The sequence below is a fragment of the Pleurodeles waltl genome, chromosome 4_2 (assembly GCF_031143425.1).
Source record: "Pleurodeles waltl isolate 20211129_DDA chromosome 4_2, aPleWal1.hap1.20221129, whole genome shotgun sequence".
NCBI classification, from domain to species: domain Eukaryota; kingdom Metazoa; phylum Chordata; class Amphibia; order Caudata; family Salamandridae; genus Pleurodeles; species Pleurodeles waltl.
In genome coordinates, this window is record NC_090443.1 from 872,990,018 (window position 1) to 873,011,622 (window position 21,605).

The following is a 21,605-nucleotide window of genomic DNA, read 5'->3' on the forward strand; positions in this document are numbered from 1 at the left end:
TCTGAAGCGCCATGCGGGCGCCGTATTTATTGAATGGCGTTAGCCGGCGCAAGCAGACCGGCGCTGCCTGGTGTGCGCGAGAAAAACCACGTACACCAGGCAGCGCCGGCGTAGGGGGAAAATGGCGCATGGGCGTCTTAAAATGGGGCAAGTCAGGTTACGTCGAAAAAATCGTCGTAACCCGACTTGCGCCATTTATTTTCGACGCCCATCCCCCATCAACATGACTCCTATCATTGTAAAGATAGGAGTCATGCCCCCTTGCCCAATGGCCATGCCCAGGGGACTTCTGTCCCCTGGGCATGGTCATTGGGCATAGTGGCATGTAGGGGGGCACAAATCAGGCCCCCCTATGCCAAAAAAAATCATTAAAAAAAAATAAAAAAATACTTACCTGAATGTCCCTGGGGTGGGTCCCTCCAGCCTTGGGTGTCCTCCTGGGGTGGGCAAGGGTGGCAGGGGGGGTCCCTGGGGGCAGGGGAGGGCACTCTGGGCTCATTTTGAGCCCACTTGTCCCTTAACGCCATGCCTGACCCAGGCGTTAAAAAGCGGCGCAAATGCGGCGTTTTTAGCAACGCCCACTCCCGGGCGTCTCTTTTGCCCGGGAGTATAAATACCACGTAAAGGCCTGGGAGTCATTTTTTAGACGGGAACGCCTCCCTTGCATATCATTAACGCAAGGAAGGGGTTCACGCTAAAAAATGACGCACATTCCGGGAACTTTGGCGCTATTCGCCTCTAACGCCATAGTATAAATATGGCGTTAGTTGGCGTTAGTTTAGCGTCGAATTTGCGTCGAAAAAAACGACGCAAATTCGGCGCAAACGGAGTATAAATACGGCCCTAAGCATTTGAAAAGAAGTTACAGATTAGATTTTGACTCCAAAGATTTTGAACACATGAGATCTGCAGGCATGAAGACACATCTGAGAGAACTGTTGCAAAGTGCACAAATTTGGGGTGCATTGGAGAAATGGGAAGGCCGATGGGCAAAGAAAAGAGATAAGGGAAAGGGAGACAGTCCAGGGTCCAATGAAGTTAGGACATCACCTGACCTGGGATCGGTAAAAATCTTACCTATGAGAGAGACAGCTGGTGGTGTTTTAGTACATGTGCCGTGGTCTAAAGGAGATATTTTGTCTTTTACAAACGATTATCCTAGATTAAGAGAGAAGCCAATTGAGTGGTATCAACAAACGGACAGGTTCGTGAAACTTGCAAAGTGTCTCTGGGAAGACTTGAATACTTTATTTGAGATCATTGTTCCGCCTGATTTGTGGCTCGAGTGCAAGAGAGGGGTAGATTGGCCAACGAAGGAGCCGGCAAGAGATAAGGTGACTGGAGCACCTTCAGAAGAGGTGATGAAATATTATCATAAAGTGATTGAGTTCTTGAAACAAAAGGTGTCGCCGAAGGTGACCGATTGGCAGAAAATCAACCGGACCTCTCAAGAGGTTAAGGAGTCAATACATGCTTATTACGAGAGATTATTGAAAGCGTTCAAACATTACAGTGGTACTGAGACTATCGAACCGAAGGACATGAATCACCTTGTGTTTAGATTCGTTGAAGGGTTGAGACCAGAGGTTAGCCAAATGATTAAGAATCATTTGATTTGTTGGCAAGCTAAACCGATTGATGAGGTGTTGCAGTGTGCAAAATACTGTAGTGACGAGATTGAGTTGAAGCAGAAAAAGTTGAAGGAAAAGGTGATGGTGATGCAGATAAGGGCTGCCCAAGCTGGACTACAGGGAAATGGAGTTCAGCAAATGATACAGCAACAACCGCAAATGAATGGTGTGTTTCAGGCACAGCCGAGAGGCAGAGGTCGAGGGTTTGTGAACCGTGGTTCGGACATGAATAATGTTGTTGTTCAAAATGATGTTCAAGGAGTAAAAAGGATGTCACCAGGTCACGCGTGCGGGGGCGTGGGGCACTGGAAACGGGAGTGCCCGAATATGGTGCAGAATGGTGCAGTTCAGCAGAGCATTAATGTGGTACATTACAAAATTCACGAGGTCCAAAAGTGAGACATCAAAACCCGAATTTTCAGAATAATTTGGTGCAAATGCAAGGGGTACAGCCCATGCAGCAGATGCAAATGCCGCGTTTTCAGTCAGTACAAATGCAACCCGTGCAGCAGTAGATTCCTATGGTGCCTAGACAGCAAATGCAATTACCAATGGCTCCGATGGGACAGCAACAGGTGATGCTTCCTCAGTAGGTCACAGGCCAGGTAACAAATCAAAATAACACTGTGCAACAATTCCCATTACGAGGTGAAAATGGCATGAATGAGGATTGGTCAGATGACAGCTCAGACAGTGAAGAGTGCAGGCTTGCAACATGTCTAGAGGTGGATCAGAGAGGCCCATACGTAGAGGGAAAAGTAATGGGCTATAAGGTTTCATTCTTGGTCGATACAGGAGCTACACGTTCAACAGTTCGAAGTGCAGAAGTCCCGAGATTACCTCTCTCTGGACGTACTATACGAGTGGTTGGAGTGGCAAATCAGTACCTGACTAATCCGATTACTGATCCAGTGCAGGTTGAAATTGGCAACTTTCAAGGGCTGCATAGATTTGTTGTATGCGATTCAAGTCCAGTATCCTTACTAGGAAGGGGCTTATTGTGTAAGATAAAATGTTCAATTACCTGTTCCAACGATGGAATAGAAGTACAGACAATTAGTGACGATGAAGGAGATGAGAGTCAATTCATAGAGGAAGGAGGAGAGACAAATGAAGACTACCCTTTGATTACTTTATTCCCGATGCAAACTTTGATCGACCTACCTGTTGAACTACAAGGGACAGTGACAGAGAAAGTATGGGATTTGACTGGGAAAGAAGTAGGATTGATAAAAGGAGTAGAACCAGCCAAGGTTCAGATAAAGCCGAATGCAGTGATCCCACAAGTGCCACAATACCACATGACCCAAGACGTTCTCATTGAGGTGTCACAAATAATTGCAGATTTTCTCAGACAGGGAGTCCTGAAAGAAGTTTTGAGCAGTCCGTGTAACTCTCCCATAATGGGTTTAAAGAAGCCCTGTGGGAAAGTTCGAATTGTGCAGGATTTGAGGAAAATAAATGAAATTGTGATAAAATGCTGCCCTGTGGTACCTAACCCAGTGGTAATAATGTTCCAGGTTCCTTGTGATGCTGAATGGTTTACTGTGGTAGACCTATCACAAGCATTCTTTTCAATACCTCTTCATGAGGACAGCCAATTTTTGTTCAGTTTCAAATTTCTGGACAAGGTGTACAGCTGGTGCAGAATTCCTCAAGGGTTCTCAGAGTCACCATTCATCTTCAATCAGATATTGAAGAAGGATCTGGAACCTCTTGTGCTGCCTTTTAATTCGACTCTTGTGCAGTACATTGATGATTTGCTAATTGCATCCAAAACCAGAGACAGTTGTAAATATGATACCATTGCATTATTGAATCATCTGGGAAAGAATGGACTCAAGGTGTCACCCAGAAAGTTACAATACTGTCAAAAAGAAGTGAAATACTTGGGACATTTGATTGAGAAAGGGTCTCGAAGAATATCAAAGGAAAGAATAACAGCTGTTTTGCAGATGAACCCCCCCAACAACAAAAAGAGATGTCAGGATGTTTTTGGGAATGGTGGGCTACTGTCGTCAGTGGATACCCAACTTCTCAATCATCTCAAAACCTTTAATAAAATTGACAGGAGAAGAAGTCAAGGATGAGCCATACACAATAACTTTGACAAAAGAGGAGCTTGAATCGTTTGTAGAATTAAAGGAATGCATGTGCAGGGCACCAGCATTGGGAATGCCTGACTATGAGAAACCTTTTCTGTTGTTTTGTCATGAACGTGATGCTTGTTCTTTGTCTGTTTTAACACAGGTCCACGGAGATGCAGCTACTTTGGACCCTGTCACAGCAGCCTTACCGGCTTGTTTGCGGGCAGTTGCAGCAGTTGGTCAAAGCCTTTCACAATGTGAAGGCATAGTCATGGGATACCCTCTGACAGTAATGGTTCCACATTCAGTTGAAATTCTGTTGACACGAACTAAGACACAACACATGACAAATGCACGTCTCACTAGATATGAGACGATTATACTGGGATCACCAAATGTCACACTAAAGAGATGCACTGTGTTGAACCCGGCAACCTTACTTCCCAATGAAAATACTGAAATCAAAGATGGGGAAGAATTTGAACATGATTGTCTTGAGGTGACTGAACTCTGTACCAAACCTCGCCCAGACATACAGGATACCCAGTTAAAAGAAAACGATTGCATTATGTTTGTTGACGGGTCCTGTCTAAGAGATTCAGCAGGGACATTGAGAGCCGGTTACGCAGTGTGTACCATAACTGGCATTGTCGAAGCCTCCTGGCTCGAGAAAGTGTTTTCTGCACAAGTGGAAGAATTAATAGCTCTTACTAAGGCATGCCACGCAGCTGTAAATTTGAAAGTCACTATCTATACTGACAACAGATATGGATTTGGAATTGTGCATGATTTTGGCCAACTCTGGTCACAGAGGGGTTTCATGACCTCCTCTGGTTCTCCTGTGAAAAACGGTGAACAAATAAGAGATTTGTTACATGCGATTCAGTTACCTCTCGGAGTTGCCGTGGTGAAGTGCAGTGCTCACACTAGATCACAAGATTTTGTGTCTATGGGAAACAGCTATGCAGATCAAGTCGCAAGATTTTGCGCATTGAACTGTATATCGTTTAAAGAGCAGTGGGAATTGTTACCACAAACTGGAAACGACACAAGCTTAAGTCTAGCTTTACGAGTGGTTGATACCTTAGACGATCTGAAAACATTACAAAGTCGTGCTAGCAAGGAAGAAAAACGATCCTGGCAGAGAATGCAATGTGTACAAAGAGCAGATGATCTATCGGTTTCAGAAGAGGGAAAATTGGTTCCGCCAAATAGTCTTTTATCACAGTTTGCCCGGCTTTATCATGGCCAGGCACATCTGGGAAGAGATGCCTTGATCAGGTCCTTTAAGATTGATTGGTTCAATCCAAAATTCAGACATGCCGCAGAAATCACTTGCCACAGGTGCGTCATCTGTCAACAGATGAATGCTGGAAAAGGAACTGTGGTAACTTTGAGCCACATTGGGAGAGCTGGAGGTCCATTCAACAAAATGCAAATGGATTTTATCGAAATGCCTGTTTGTGGAGGATTGAAGTACGTTTTGGTGATTGTGTGTTTTCAGTCATTGGATTGAGGCATATCTCACACGTAGGAATGACAGTCTTACAGTTGCAAAACTACTACTCAGGGAGCTGATACCAAGATTCGGGTTTCCGGTTTCTATAGAATCAGATAGGGGAAGACACTTCGACAATGAGGTGATTAAACTTTTATGTGCCGCACTCAACATTGAACAAAAGCTGCATTGTAGCTATCGCCCTGAAGCATCAGGACTAGTTGAACAGATGAATGGTACTTTAAAATCAAGAATGGCAAAAATGTGTGCAGCTACAAACATGAAGTGGCCAGACGCCTTACCTCTAGTGCTGATGACTATGAGAAATACCCCAGACAAGAAGACGGGATTATCTCCCCACAAAATTCTCATGGGCAGAGCTATGAGATTACCAGCAGTACCCACAAATGCACTAGTGAATATTACAGATGATATGGTGTTGGATTACTGCAAAGGTTTGGCTGACGTAATTCGCTCTTTTTCTCACCAGGTGGAAGCTAACACGTTGCCACCGATTGGAGATCCAGGTCACTCTCTGCAAGCTGGAGATTGGGTGGTTGTCAAGAAACACGTGAGAAAATCGTGTCTTGAGCCACGTTGGAAGGGGCCGTATCAAGTAATATTGACGACTACCACTGCTGTGAAGTGTGCCGGGGTTCCCAACTGGATACATGCCAGTCATACGAAAAAGGTAACGTGTCCTGTTGAAGAGGAACTTGAAGTTTCTGGTACAGCAACTTCAGAGAGAGAAGTCTCAGAGACAGAGATCAGTCAAGAAGGAACTGAGGCTACTGAAGAGCCCACTGAGAACAGCCTCATCCCTCAAACTGTCAATGAGTTCGAGAGAGGTGATAGAGTGCCTATCTCAGTCGAGGCAGCAGGAGAACTAAGCCAAGGAGAAGTTCTCCCAGAAGTAGACAAGTACGGGTTAGAATCTGAACCCAACACTGAACCAGAAGAAGAAAGAGAAGGAGAAACTATAGATACAAACCAAAACGTGTCAGAGTCTCCCGAACCAGTTGCAGGTACGTCAAGAGGAAATACCATATCACAAGAGGAGGGTGCTGTCCAACGTCCTGAAGGAAAACATTGAACCAAGACACATAGAGGCGATAATTGGCCAGACAAGTCACATCCCAAAATAAGAGAGGTATCGAGTGGCACAATAATAGAAGAAAGTGATACTTCACAAGCAGATGATCTGAGTGAAGGAGAACAACAAGGTGAACGAAGGTTAAAAAGAAAAAGAATAGCGAACAGAAGATATACAGGTCCTGAATGGGCATATGCTACAACCTCTGAATGGCAACAAGAATTCTTAGCATTCTGTTTTGATCGAGAAGTACCAGGCCAATACTACAGTACCTGAAGATATTCAAAGGGAAACTCAGCTAAAATTGAATTCGTAAAAGCTAAGAGAAAGAGACATTAGAAACTACTGGAAGTGACACTAAAACCGAACTTGATTTTTAAAGAAACCTGATTACGACAAGCTGCTAACCGGAATCGACAAAAAGGGGGTCCTGGAGTGAGTGAAGACGCTGTAATATACGCAAGGAGTTTATCATCAAGTTGATTGTTGATCTGCTTTACTGATTCTATACAAACATGGCTTACAATAGAAATAGTAGCAAGGGAAGCAAGGTGTGTGGTTGGTTAGGTCTTATAATAGGTGTTGTATATGCAATAATGATTGTAGGAGTGATTGTGGGAATGCCATGGAGAGAGAAAGAAAGAATTAATGCATCTTCAAAACCTGAGACTACCACTAAACTAACACCCTGGGAGAAATTTGAGCAGGATGCAAGACAGATGCATGAGGGAACTAATGCAAAAGGGGAACTTTCTACCAATGTTTTCTATCGCTTACTAAACGAATACGTGGAAACTATGGATGCGAAAGATTGTTATGTGTGTACTAAAATTCCTTCATCTGTGCAGGAGGGAGTTACTTATCATAGCCTCCCTCTTACTTATGGAATTAGTTGCAGCTTGCTATTAACAAGATTCTATAATCAAGAGCATGTGCAATACTTTTATTCAAACTTGGATGTTGTGTTTTCTTTTGTGCCTTTGATTGAATTCCTAAATAGATTAGCAAAAGAGCATGATATAAAATTAGTTAGAGGTTTCTTTGAGCCAACAGTTACATTTGGAACTGCTTATGCACATCGCAATAATTTGACTTGCTTACTATCGCCTGTAGAGAAAAGCTTCTTAGATCACACAGATGATAGATGCAAAGCACTGAAAGAAAGGTTAGAAAAAGGACTAGAAAAACGTACTTATGCAAATGATTATGCTTACACTGCAATCAAAACGCAAGGCAAATTAACTAAAGACGCATTACACGTAGGAAAGCTCTGTATATGTAGGCCAAAATCTGATCAAGATAGTATATTTGTGGGTACGAGTGAATGCAGACATGTGTTTTTGTTTCAGAGTAAATGGACCTTTATGTTAAATGGACAAGATCCAGCGATCCCTGGAATCTATTATATCTGTGGACTAAATGCATATTACCGTCTCCCTAAGGGATGGTATGGGACATGTTATTTGGGAATAGTATTCCCAAAGATATACCAGATTGATGACTTAAAACAAATACCTAAGACGTCTGAATTACAACATTCTAGACAAAAACGAGAATCAGTGGCGGCTGTCATTGGTGATATATTTGGAGCCATAATCCCATCAGTAGGGGTTATCTTGAATTCTATGAAAATTCAAAAGTTGTCTACTATTGTGGATAACATGCTGACAAACTTTACAGGAGCCATACTCCTGATGGATACTGAACTTGCTACAGAAAGAGCTATGACTCTTCAAAATCGGCTTGATTTAGACATTCTTTTAGCGAAAAGTGGAGGGGTCTGCAAAATGCTTAATGAGCGTCATTGTTGCTCATTCATACCAGATAACAGTAAGAAAATTAGAAGCATGCTTACTAACCTTACTAGAGATAGTACAGACTTGAAGGATCTGAAAGAACCTGGTGTTTGGGAGAAATTTGGGAAAGGAATTGCCCGAGTGGGAAGCTGGTTTACCAACATTTGGAATGGGGTACTTGCAAAAATTATGATAGGTCTATTAATTGTTTTGGTTTGTTTATTAGGATTATGGGGGGCATGTAAAATCAATGACAAAGTAAAAAGAAATTGGACTAAAAGAGCCCGACGAAATGAAGAAAGTGAAAGAGAGAAAATGTTCAATGAAATATGGGAAAGCTCACATAAAGGGCAAGATGTTGAAATGCGTATTATGCGCAAGGTTAAAAATTAGATCAAAGAGAAAGATTGTGTGATGACGAGCGTCATCAGAGGAGGGACTGAGAGAGCGTAGTTTAAATATTATATATATCTAGATGTGAAATGCTTACAATTAACAAAGCTGCATTAATAGTTATAAAATATTATTCATTTGAAATGTATTCTAACATACCTATAAACGTAAAGAATTACTGTATGCATAAACTAATGTCGACTATAAGAAATGATTACTTAGATTATGATTAATTGAATATGTTAACACATACGAAGATTGCATTTATTAGAATCCATAAGCCTTAAGTTAGCGTGAGTCGAAAACTAGCTGTGTAACTCTCATATTAAAGCATATTTTTCTGTTTCTTCAGTGTACTGACTTGCAAAAGGCCATGACCCAGCAATTGTTCTTTTCTTCGTTGTTTGCAACAATGCTAGTTTTTCTCATCCGCATGCTAGCTGCTTATTAGTATAGAGATATACGCTTTGCAACAAAATATGGACACTTTCAAGGACATTCAACCACGGAAAAGAGAACTCTTGACCCGAAGAAAGTGCCAGAGAATGAAGTAACCCCGGATGTGCCACCTACGAAAAACGCCAATTATGAAGCCCAATCAAAATGTTATGATTTATCGTGAAATGACAAGTGCATTACTTAATGTATAATTTGATAGGTTACAGATAGTGGGGTGTAGTAACTATCCAATAGAATTTTGGGGGAATGTATTATGAAAAAGGGATAAAAACCCATGACACAGGAGACTTGAGAGCATTAGGTAGGGAATGACATCGGTTGCATCCAGAAACTCTGTCACTCTATTTGGTGATTTGAGACTTAGACAAAACCATCCTCACCCTTAGTCACCCCAATACACTTTCTTCCTTATGAGGGAAGTGTCCCCTGCCCTTAGACTAGATATACTGACGTGATTCCACTGATGTCCTGAAGACGAAGACTGATCCTGTATGCTGACCTATTTCGAGGAGGGTAATAATGCTGTTGCTATTGAAAATTCATCTATTTGCCTTTTCTTTCTAGGTACCAACTGCTGTGTATTTTTGATTAGAGACCTTAGATAGACGTTTTCCAAATTGATGTTCTAAATTGTTTTGCATGAAGCCCAACATGCTGATGCTAATTAGTGGCTAGATGAGGCATTTACCTTGACTGACGTAACTGACGTGACTGACATGGTGCTATGCTGAACTAAGACCTTTATGAGGTATATGTTGATGACATTATTGGTATATTGATTGACATATTGATCAGTTACCTCGTCCTACTGTGTCTCACCACTGGGTCCAAAGATTAATTGGCCTAATGTGTACAAATTAACATAGAAGGACGCGTTAACAGTCCAATAACACTCAATCAATGATTTTCCACTCTGTGCTTTTTCTTTTGAAAAAAGGAAAAGTACATTTATTAGACACACACACTACTCAATACTATGCAGTAATTTACATATATACATAAGGCTGATGGAAGTACCTCTTGATGATAACATTGCATAGTCACCTCTGACCCCCTAAAGGGGTCCAGTTCAACAAAACACATGTCAAAACATTATCTTTAGAAGAGTAAATGCAATAATCAGTGTAAGCATGGGCGGAATGCACTTATTACATATAAGGTATACATACTGTCAGCATCATTATTTCAATAAACTATTTACAATTAAATTAAACCTGCATTTCCTATAGGTCTTTGTGTTTTTTATATACCTGCAACACTGAAAATGCAATTATAAAAATAGCTCCTAGAGGGCATCACATTTTGATCATAAACCACACGTAACCATAAACTTCAGCCATAGAGGGCACTGTACACTATGTACTCATATTAGACACTTTTAGGCCACAATAGTTGCAGCCATAAACTTCGTCCCTAGAGGGCACTGCACTTCCAGCTGAAAGAACATGCTCTAGCCTGAGGAGTGCTTGAACTTGTCAGTGAATCCTGGGGTGATCATGCTTTTGGTGACACTTTCAACTTAGGGTCAGTATTTTTAAAGCATCTTTTGGTCTCTTTGAGGAAACGTTTGTGCTTCTGTAGCTCCCCTGGGCTTTCTTTTATGTTGTTGGTGGTAGTCTCGCTGTCCAGGGGCCACCATGAGGAAAGAAGAAGGTGTCAAATTCAAAAGCCGGGAGAACATTATGGGGCGCTCCCTTGGGAGCAGTGGATATTCAATGAGCGGCTCTCCCATTGCTTTATGGAGAGCCCCTGCCATTGCTTTCCTGTTTTTTTCTGCCTGTAAGCCCTTGCGTCACTTGGCCTTTTCCTTTCATGGAGGATGCCCTGTGTGCCCTGGGCACTCTCCTCACTTCAAGGATGGTGGGCAGCCCAGGGAGCATACCCCTGGCTATCCCCCCGCTTTCCTCGTGCGCAGCACTCCTTTGTGCTGTCATGGGAGCCGGACAGTTTCTTCTGCCCAGGCGTTGATGCCTGTTGTGGCCTCCCAAGACCCTGGATGTGGGCACGGGGAGCGGGGTCGGCCAGCCGTGGCTAGGGGAGCACAGCAGCACTCCCCCCATCAATTCTGGCCTGCCGGGGGTCATAGATGAGGTCCCAATTTTCCTTTGTATAAGTACGCCCAGAGGATGGGATCTCCGGGTGGTTGGGAGAATTTGGGGAGGACGGCATCCACAAACACTGTGTTCCTAGAGAATTGAAGAAGCGCCATCCAGCATCGACCCTCAGGCCCTGGCCTACCCGCAAGGGGAGGAGAATGCTCAGATAGCAGAGCTCCACAAGCTCTGGGACCATGCTGGGGGGGGGATGTCAAGGGTCACAATCCTTCTCAAGCTGATATCCCAGTTCTATTGGGCCGTGTTACATACTTTTGGGCTCATTTTACTTCGGTGGCAAGCCCTAGCCACCTGAAGCACTTTCCTTAGGTGTACTGGCCTCAAAGGTGACACACTTTGCAAGGAACTGGTTTGATAGGCTCCCTGCACCAGCCTTTCTCCTTAATTTCCTCTAGGCATCCTTCTCCTCCTTGGCACAGCCCTTCCCTCAAGGGGTGTATGGAGAACAGCTTCCCTGGTCCTGGGGAGAGCCCCATTGGTCCATGGGTCAACTGAATTCAGAGTCATTAGTCCAAATGGCCATCACAGGGTTCTTCCTTCCAGTTGTCCACAGTTGCCTCCTCTAGCGTCAGTGTCCAGTAGAAAGTCACAACCAAGAAAGAGCTCTTCCCCATGCACAAGACCTTTTAAGTAGGGTTGTGCGGGGAGCACTGCTCCGCTGGCAGAACTAACATAGTTTTTGGAACTCTACATTCATCCAAAAACTCTGCTAGCCCCGCCAGCGGAGTGGAGCTTCCTTGATGCGCACCGCAGCCCAGTTATGGGCTGCACAGCGCAACAGCCAACAATCTGCTCTTGTGCTGTGCAGCCCATAACTCGGCTGCAGTGTACACCGCAGCCCGGGAGCAGAGGCCAGAGGGCAGCTGCCGCTGCGGGCTCGTCATAGCCTAGGACGATGAGGAAAGGAGAACTCCCTGGAAGACCCAGATAAGTCCTTGTCTCTTCTTTTTAATTGTTTGTGCACACTGGTGCACAAACAAGGACTGAAACGTCCGCTTTCACTCCCTAAGGCCCTGGCCTGACATCAGGTCAGGGCCATAGGCAGTGAAAGCTACCATTTCAGGCCTCTTGTGCACCGGCCTGTTTCATGTGTACTGCACACGGGGCAGGCCAGTGCACAAGAGTCCTGGCAGCTTTCGCTGCCTATGGCCCTGGCCTGAATTCAGGTGGATGCTACGCCGCACACATATGGTATAGACGCCAGACCGGCTGCAGACTTACCATGGTGTTTCGACTCTCCTATCATTTATGCCAAAATTTGTATACTCTTTAACATCCTTGAGAATTGGAGCCTATCAATACATCCATAACTTCTATATACTAGGAGTCTTGAAAAAGTCAATGTTGACGAAACACGTGTCGGCTGTTTCCTTACAATCATGAGAACTGTTTTGGCTTTCAAACAACTTACCTAGTGTATTTCATTGAATCAGGGGACTTGTTTCCTGAGACATCACTAAGGAATAAATGGATTTCACTACAATCCTGCGATGTGCCGTGGTTTTTCTTCTATTTATACATGGACTGTGACCTTTCTCAGGTGACAGCTTATACACCCTGTGGCTGGGTGTACAACCACTCGAGCACTCTCTTCTTCAAATCAGACTTTCTCATCATGAACTGTGTACATTGAAAGTAGCAGAAATTTTGGAAGTGCGCACCATTTACACACAGCCACAATTGTTGATGTCACTGTTGTATGCCATCCGCCAGTATGGCCACAGCCGGATTTCGCCCTTCTTGTGGCACAAATCAGGCTATGGTCATAATATGGCGGATGGCCGGTAGCCATGTCAATGGTCTTTTGGCGGTCGTCACCGCGGCGGTATGCGTTTTTTACTGCCAATGTTATAATGAGGGCCTATGTATCTATATGAAACAAGACCAAAACGACAAAAATCCAACATATACAAGTGAAGATATGAATTTTCAAAAGAATAAGAGTCTCACTCCATAGAAAACAATGGAAAAGTTGTTTTTACACAAAGTACCTGGTTTGCGTCAAAGATAAAGCTGCATGGGCGAGCATGCATCAGAAAAGTCAGCGATGCATCGATTCCTTACTCGCAAGTGTGGCCATGTGTAATTTCTTCTCTGGTCGGGTAGGTGATGTGTTGTTTATCTCCGTCGCAAGAGAACGATGTGTCAATTTCCAGATGGGGCACCTCGGGTCCATGCAGGTTCATGATGACTTTGGGACAATGCGTGAGAATTCCAGTTGCATGGTGGTAGAAAACCGTGCTGCATGGGGTTTGTATCATTATCAGCAGCCGTAAGCGGGTGTTGCATCATTTATTCAGCCTGATGCATTAATCTCCCAGCTGCGATGCAGGTGGAGCATCGATATCAGCCACAAAGTGGGTGGCGCGTTGCTCATCAGCCACGCTGCAGCATTCTGCGCTTGGATTTCAGTCCTTGTTCTGCCAACTTCACCTCTGAAGGGCCCAGGAACTGGATAGGGCACCACTTGGCAGGGCGGGAGTCTCAGTAGAGAGTCTAGATGCTGTCAGAGGAAGTCTTTGATGGCCCTGAGACTTCAAAACAGGAGGCAAGCTCAGTTCAAGCCCTTGGAGATTCTTCTTCAAGCAGGCATGCACAACAAAGTCCAGTCTTTGTCCCCTTTCACAGGCAGAAGCAGCAACTGTAGGATAGCCCAACAAAGCACAGTCACACGCAGGGGCAGCACTTCTCCTCAGCTCTTCAGCTCTTCTCCTTGGCAGAGGTTCAGTTCCAGAAGTGATCTAACCGTCTGGGGTTTTGGGTCCACTACTTATACTCCTTTCTGCCTTTGAAGTAGGCAAAGTTCAAAGGAACGTCTCTGTTGGTCACAAGATCCTAGCCCAGGCTGGGCCCCAGACACACACCAGAGGGGTGGGGACTGCATTGTGTGAGGGCAGGCAGAGACTATTCAGGTGTAAGTATCAACTCCTCCCTCCACTCCAGCTCAGATGGCTCATCAGTATATGCAGGCTACACCCCGGCTCCCTTTGTGTCACTGTCTAGAGGAGATTCACAAACAGCCCAACTGTCAGTCTGACCCAGACAGGGAACCCACAAACAGGCAGAGTCACAGAATGGTTAAAGCAAATAAGTGCCTTCTTTCTATAAATGGCATTTTCAAACTAGCAATCTAAAAACCAACTTCACTGACAGATGTATTTTTAAATTGTGAGTTTAGAGACCCCAAACTCCATATTTCAATCAGATCTCAAAGGGAAACTGCACTTTAAGGATATTTAAAGGTAGCCTCAATGTTATCCTATGAGAGGGATAGGCCTTGCAACAGCAAATTTGGCAGTGTTACACTGTTAGGACATGTAAAACGCATCAGTACATGACCCACCTTTAACATGCACTGCACCCTGTCTATGGGGCTACCTAAGGCCTACCTTAGGAGTGTCTTACATGTTTTAAAAGGGAAGATTTGGGCCTGGCAAGTGGGTACACTTGCCAGGTTGAATTGGCAGTTTAAGACTGCATACACAGACACTGCAGGGGCAGTTCTGAGACATGTTTACAGGGCTACTCATGTGGGTGGCACAACCAGTGCTGCAGGCCCACTAGTAGCATTTGATTTACAGGCCCTGGGCACCTCTAGTGCACTTTACTAGGGACTTACTAGTAAATCAAACATGCCAATCAGGAAAAAGCCAATTACACATACAGTTTACACAGGAGCACTTGCACTTTAGCACTGGCCAGCAATGGTAAAGTGCCCAGAGTACCAAAAACAGCAAAAACAGAGTCCAGCAGACAGTCAAAACATGAGAAGCAGAGGCAAAAAAAGACAGGGGAGACTTCGCCAAGGATGCCAGGTCTAACAGTAGTCATATTCCTGCAATACCCTGTTCAATAGGAAGAGAAATCTTGGGCTTAGGATTGCCAACAATGGTAAACAATGCTTGATGATCTGTGACAAGAGTGAAAGGCTTTCCATCCAAAAATACATGAACATGTTCACAAGCCCACACCACTGCTAAACCCTCTTTTTACGGTTGTGAATAGGCACATTCACTCTGTGACACATTTCTGCTAGCATAAACTACAAAATGCCTTTGAGCATTTGGATGTCTACTGTGTTGGGCAAGAATTGCACCTAATCTAACTGGACTTGTGTCAACAGTGAAATAAAGCATTTTGCTTCATTAAGTCTCTGAAGGGAGCAGTTACTGTGGCAAATTCATGTATGTATCTTGAACAGTAACTGGCCATGCCAAGAAAAGAATGTAACATGGTAACATCTTGTGCGGGACTGGTGGCTGACAACGTCTGTGCTTTAGCTAGATTTGGAGGCATCCCCAAACAGAGAAAATATGGCCAATGAATGGCTAACGAATCTGAGTTTTGTTTTGTGGAACTCACACTTTTCTGCATTCAAGGTAATCATGGCAGTAGCACTGCCATGCAAAGGCTGGAGGAAAGAGGGTGCTGGAGGCCCCATGGCACTTGGTATGGGCAGTGCAGAGGCTCCCACGGACAGCCCTGTTGCGCTTTCCAGTACCCAAATTATGGGCAGTGAAAAGCGCGGCGGGTGCTGCTGCATCACTGTTAAGGCACTGTTCACCGCTGTGGCCGGTGGGCAGAAATGCTGTTTCCGCCCGCCAGCCCGCAGCCCTGCGGTGAACTCCTAATAGGGCCAGCGGTGTTCTGGCTGCACAGGCAGCCTGATTGCGGGATGAGTTTAGCGGGCGGCCTCTGCCGTCTGCCAAACTCATAATGAGGGCCTTAGTTTTTCCTCTGCCTTGTAAACTGGTACAGAATGGTTCACTTTCCCACGGTCCCTGCACACTTGTCCATTAGCAGGATATTTACCTTCATGTGGAAACGAAAGTCCACATCTGAAGAAGATTTTTTTCTATGGAGACATCACTTTGTGTCCTTCCGCCTAGTGTTTCTGCTTACCTTTCATGTTCATGACTGATTCACTTTGGGCACCTCCAGCCTCAATGTCAGCAGCTTGTCGATCAGCTGGGCCTGCAGGATAAACTGCCTGGCTTTTGTTTCCTTGTAGGCACGATCTATACCATTTTAGGAACAACTTTGCCTGGCTCCTATAGATTTGGGTGCCATCTTAGTGTGGGTACTTGACTCGTTTGTATGATTTTATTGTTTGTCTGTTCTCATGTTTCTTATAGTTCCATTCTATTTTACCAGTATCTGTGGCCTCTTCTGGGGAGCTGGTGGGGGCTAGGGGGGTTGCTGCACCCTTCTTCGTGCTTTTATTTCCTCACCCTTTTTTTACCTGCTTATCGCAACTCACTGGTTTCTCATTACGCTGAGTATAGTGCCAACAGCCGATTCGCTGTCTTCGCCCACTCGGCCACGCCTCCCAGACTTGACGGGATATTTCTCTCACTATGACAGCATGTCCACACTGCCTTTAGGAAAGACAAGACTGTCTGGCTTTTGTTACCTTGTAGGCACAATCTGTCCTGTTTCAGGAGTCCTGTAGATTTGGGCACCATCTTAGAGTGGGTCCTTGCCCCATTTTTTATGATTTTATGGTTTGCCTGCTCTCATGTTTTTCTCAGTTTCATTCTACTTTACCAGTATCTGTTCCTTCCCTTGGGGAGCCGGCAGAGGCTAGTCGGGTTGCTGGATTCCCATTTATGCTTTTATCCCCCCCCCTTTTTTTAACAGCTTATCGCAACTCACTGGTTGCTCATTGTGCTGCATATAGTGGCAGCAGCTGACTCGCTGTCTTCGCCCACTCGGCTATGCACCCTGGACTATTTCTGTCACTGTAACAGTGGGTCTGCACAATGGACGAATGCAGCGGGTGTGCTGAAGGCGAGCCAAAGGCAACCTCGCCTGAGTCCATTCCTGTCTGTCTGCGCCATGCGCCAGAAGCCCTTGTCCAATTTATTCTTATTCAAGAGATGTGCTTCTATCTCTTAATAAAAGTGTTAAGTCACCTGTGTGTAATCTCTTTAGTTTCAATCCATCTCAATCTTCCTTCATGTGTACTAACTGCAAACTGACTTATCGGCCGTTACCCATTTCTTACTCCTGTTACAAAAGTACTCCTTTCCTTATGGACTGTTCTATAAAATACTCCCATAGGGTAAAATGTCTTCTGTTAAATGAGCTCTCTCTTATTAAGCATAAATACGAAGTGTATGACTACCTCAATGTACATAGACCTGACCTCGCATTTCTGACTGAAACTTGGGCTGACCAAGCCTCAGCCCATGACCTGTTAGAGTCACTACCCCCTGGTTACTTAATTCTTAAAATAGACAGGATAGAGAGTTGTAGCGGCGGTTTGGCTTTTATCTATAAAGACCCTTTCAGAGTTACCATCAGCTCCCTGTCCATGCTTACAAGGCCCTCCATGACCTAGGATCCGCCTACCTCAACAACCGCATCACTTTCTACTCCCCCACCAGACCTCGCCGCTCAACAAGCACTAGCTACCGTACCCCACATACGGAAGACCTCGGCTGGTGGGAAATAGTTCACCTAACTCACACCAAAGAGCTGGAACACCCTGCCCCTGCACCTCAGGCTGTCACCATTGCTAGCCCAATTCAGGAAGGATCTCAAAACCTGGCTCTTGGACTGAAGCTCAGAGGCAACCCTCTTAGTGCCTTGAGACCCTTATGGATGAGTAGTCGTGCTTTACAAACTGATTGATTGATTGATCCCATTGATATTGCAGAATGTGAAGTGCTGCAATTCGGCTGCAAACTTGCAGAAAACAACTCACTCTATGGACTTTCTGCCTTACAGACCCCAGGGCCCTAGAAGTAGCTTTATAGATTCCCTCCCCGATTACCTTGAATGTAGCTTGCACACATTTTGGCAATTTTACAGTTCTAGGCAATTTCAATTTTCATCTGGATTCTAATGACGATAAAGAGACAACTCTAACCAATAGTTTTTCAGGTGCTAGGTTTGAGCTAATTTGTGAATGCACCTATCCATCGAGCGGGATACACGTTATATGGTATTTTCTCCAATTTCGGAGATCTCCAACTAGAAGACATTTCTCAAGTTGGCTTGTCAGATCATAACGCAATCTGTTTTACTTTTAGTATGAAGCAGACCGAGGCTCACCGACCTAGGATCGTTTGTGATTCACAGGTCAGACTGTGGAACAAACTAAATCTAACTTGGTAGATACACTTGAGGACTCTCCTCCAGTTTGATCTGGCAATAAAAATCAAGTGGTAGTTAATTTCACAAACTGGAAAATGGAAGCAATTAACAAGGTGACTCCAGACAAAAAAATCAAGCTTAATAACAAATGCTCGTATGCTCCTTGGTTTACTCCCACAACCAAAGAGACAAAAAGGAAATGTTGATGCCAGGAAAGAATCTGGAGAATTAATTATCCTTTAGAGGAAAACATTAAATAGAAACTTCTTTTTCAAGAATACAAAAACAGATAATCATGGAAAAATTCAGTCTGCTTTAAACTCCCCTTGTGAACTGTTTCATACTGTTCAGTGGCTCTCTTCTTTTCTGGAGGATCAGACTTCTTCCCTCACTTAAGATTGCTGTGACAGCCTGGTTGATTTCTTTAAAAATAAAGTTGAAGTAGTTTATTCTGAGCTTAACAATTGTAAAGGTGCATGTAGGGCACCAGATACTCTGCCAGATCCTTTCCACCATCTATCTGAGTTTCCGCTACTAACTCCAGATCGTCTGGTAGAGCTCCTAAACCTAACCCAAAATCTGGGTCCCCAGTAACCCCTGCCTGTGAGGGTGTTTGACAAGATGGCTCATACCATCACCTCCGCACTAACTATAATGCATAACATTATCTTAATAGATGGCACCTTTCCTACAGAGTGGAAGAGAGCTTCCATTTTCCGTCTACTCTAGAAACCCTCCCCAGATCCGCTGTAAGACAAAATTTATAGACCCATTTCCTGGCTCCCTCTGTTAGCCAAAGTTCTGCAGCAGCACTTAGATGTTATCCTCATAGAATATTTGGATCACAATGAGATCCTGGATGTGCACAATTTTTTTTCGAAAGGCCCACAGCACTGGGACAGCCTTGTTGGCTGTCACAGAAGAGGTGCATGATATCCTCTACTGAGGGGAGAAAGCTGTGGTGGTCCTTCTGGATCTGTCTGCAGTCTTTGATACAGTGAACCATGCAACCTCCAAACATATGCTCGAAAGGATCCGCATCTGGGGTGTTGCCTTGGATCTGCTTGGCTCATTTCTGGAGGATAGGGTATAAACAGGCTAAATGGGTGATTTTACATCCAAACCCCTTTTCTCTCCCTTGCGGTGTACCTCAGGATTCCTCCCTGAGCCCTACATTGTTTAATGTTTACTTGACTCCTTTGCTGAGCCTGATTATTTAATTTGGGTTCGACTCTATCTTGTATGCAGATGATGCTCAAATAGTGTTTCTTATTTTTAATAATGTGGAAGAGGTGGCCCGCCGGTTTAAGAGTTGTATGTCAGCTATAGTAGCTTGGATGAGCTCACATGGTCGGAAGCTTAACTCAGAAAAAAACAAAGTGCTTTTATTGGGTTGGGATACATCCGTTTCGAACCCCACATGGTGGCCACAATCCCTTGGTACTCCACCTATCCACGCGTCTAAGGTACTGAATTTCGGGATTTTATTTCACCCTTTTCTATCCTTTTCTGAGCAGGCAAATCACTTGACATCCTCCTGCTTCTTTATCATTAAAATGATTTATTCCTCAAGAAATGCAGAAAACAGTGGTCTCTTCCCTGGTACACTCTAAGTTAGACTATTGCAATGCTTTATATGCAGGGGCCCAGGTAAAGATCCTACACAAACTCCAGAGACTTCAAAATGTTGCTATTTATATTTTATTGAACCTCAAGAAATTGGATTCAGTCTCCAATATGAGAGCAGAACTCCACTGGCTCCCTGTCAAAAAACAGAGATGCCTTCAAATCATAATGTATAGCTCATAAAACTCTTTACTCATCTGGCCCTTGCCCACTAAAAGATCAGAGTTTATGGTACACCCCTCATGCTAAACCTGAGTCTGCTTCTGCCAAGAAACTCTTTATCTCCAGAAATCTGAAAGTTTCCTGAGGTGGTGGGAGTTTCTCTCACACAACCTGCAGTCTTTGGAACCAGAAGCCCTTACATCTTAGAAACGAGCCCAACTTCCTGCTGTTTTGGAAACAGCTGAAAACCTGGCTTTTCCCCTTATCACTGTAAAATATATATTGCCCATTCCAAAAGTGCCCAGACTGAAACATAAGGTGCCAACTATAGACTATAATTACTGTTAGCGCCTCGGTCTTTAATAAGTAAACTTACAAGGGGGCGCGTATAGGTCGATAAACCTTTTGACTCATTTAAGATGTTCTCACCATAGCTCCAGAACAGAAACAATTAATCAATACACAATAATCAATAATCATTAGTCAAATTAATAATCAATAATGGAGTCAGTAATTGTCACTCGCCATGACATTTTAGCCATGAATAACCACACCTTTAGTAAAAGTTTAGTAGATTTATTTCCCTTATATAAACAATGCTAAAGTCATGTAGATTAATCTCAATATCAAATGAAACACATATAGAAACAATACTGGTTGACCAAAGCGACGAAAGAAACGCAATCTTCATGCAAAACAATTTAGAACACAAATTTAGGAAAACAGCGCAGTTGGTACCTAGAAAGAAAAGGCATAAAAATACATTACCATTCATATTGTCATATCTACCTATTCACGGTATGGGTCAGCAAACAGAATCAGTCTTCGTCCTCAGGTCATCAATCGATCAGCAAAACATCGGGCACTCAGTCAGAGAGTATGAGCCCAATGACAGAATCTCGAGTCTCTTCTAACATCTCTTCTTCTCTCCAAATCTGCATAAATCTAATCTGAATCTTTCTCCTCTGTCATGTTGTTATATCAAAGTCACCCAAACTATCCCCTAATTCCCAATTGGTCAATTAATCATACGTTATTACTCTACCCAATAATATTTCTATACAAAATCTATGAATTCTAATATTTCTCCTTTCACACAACGTTGATTGGTCTGCCTTTCGATGTTCTCATCATCCGGCTCGTCAGGTATCAAATTTGTTGCATCTTCTTCTTCAGTCAGTGTCTTCGTTGTTCGCGTCCTGGGAAAGTACTTTTCACACACATTACACACAGTTGTTACAAATTGTAGGACACTGTCTCCTGTTAGTTGGTTCTCATGGAAAGCTTTGGCTAAGCATTTTATTAAAACAATGAACATTTCACAGTTAGTTTACTATATCAGCATTTTCTACTAAACGCTAAGAAATACAGCTTCTGCATGAGGCCTGGCAAGACTAGGCCAAGACACTAGCTAAGTTAAGGCCTACAATTAATGAGCGAAAACATACTACACAACCCTTAATATGACATATTACTACATTAATCTAATACATTTTCAATATTTCATAAGTATTAATCATTAATTAGTAAATTTTGTGAACACTGGTGGCCATTCATCGAGGTCACAATTTCAAACGTGTGCATTATTTTTCTACGTTATTCATTTTCTACAAAATTCATTATTCAAAATACATAAACACTCATT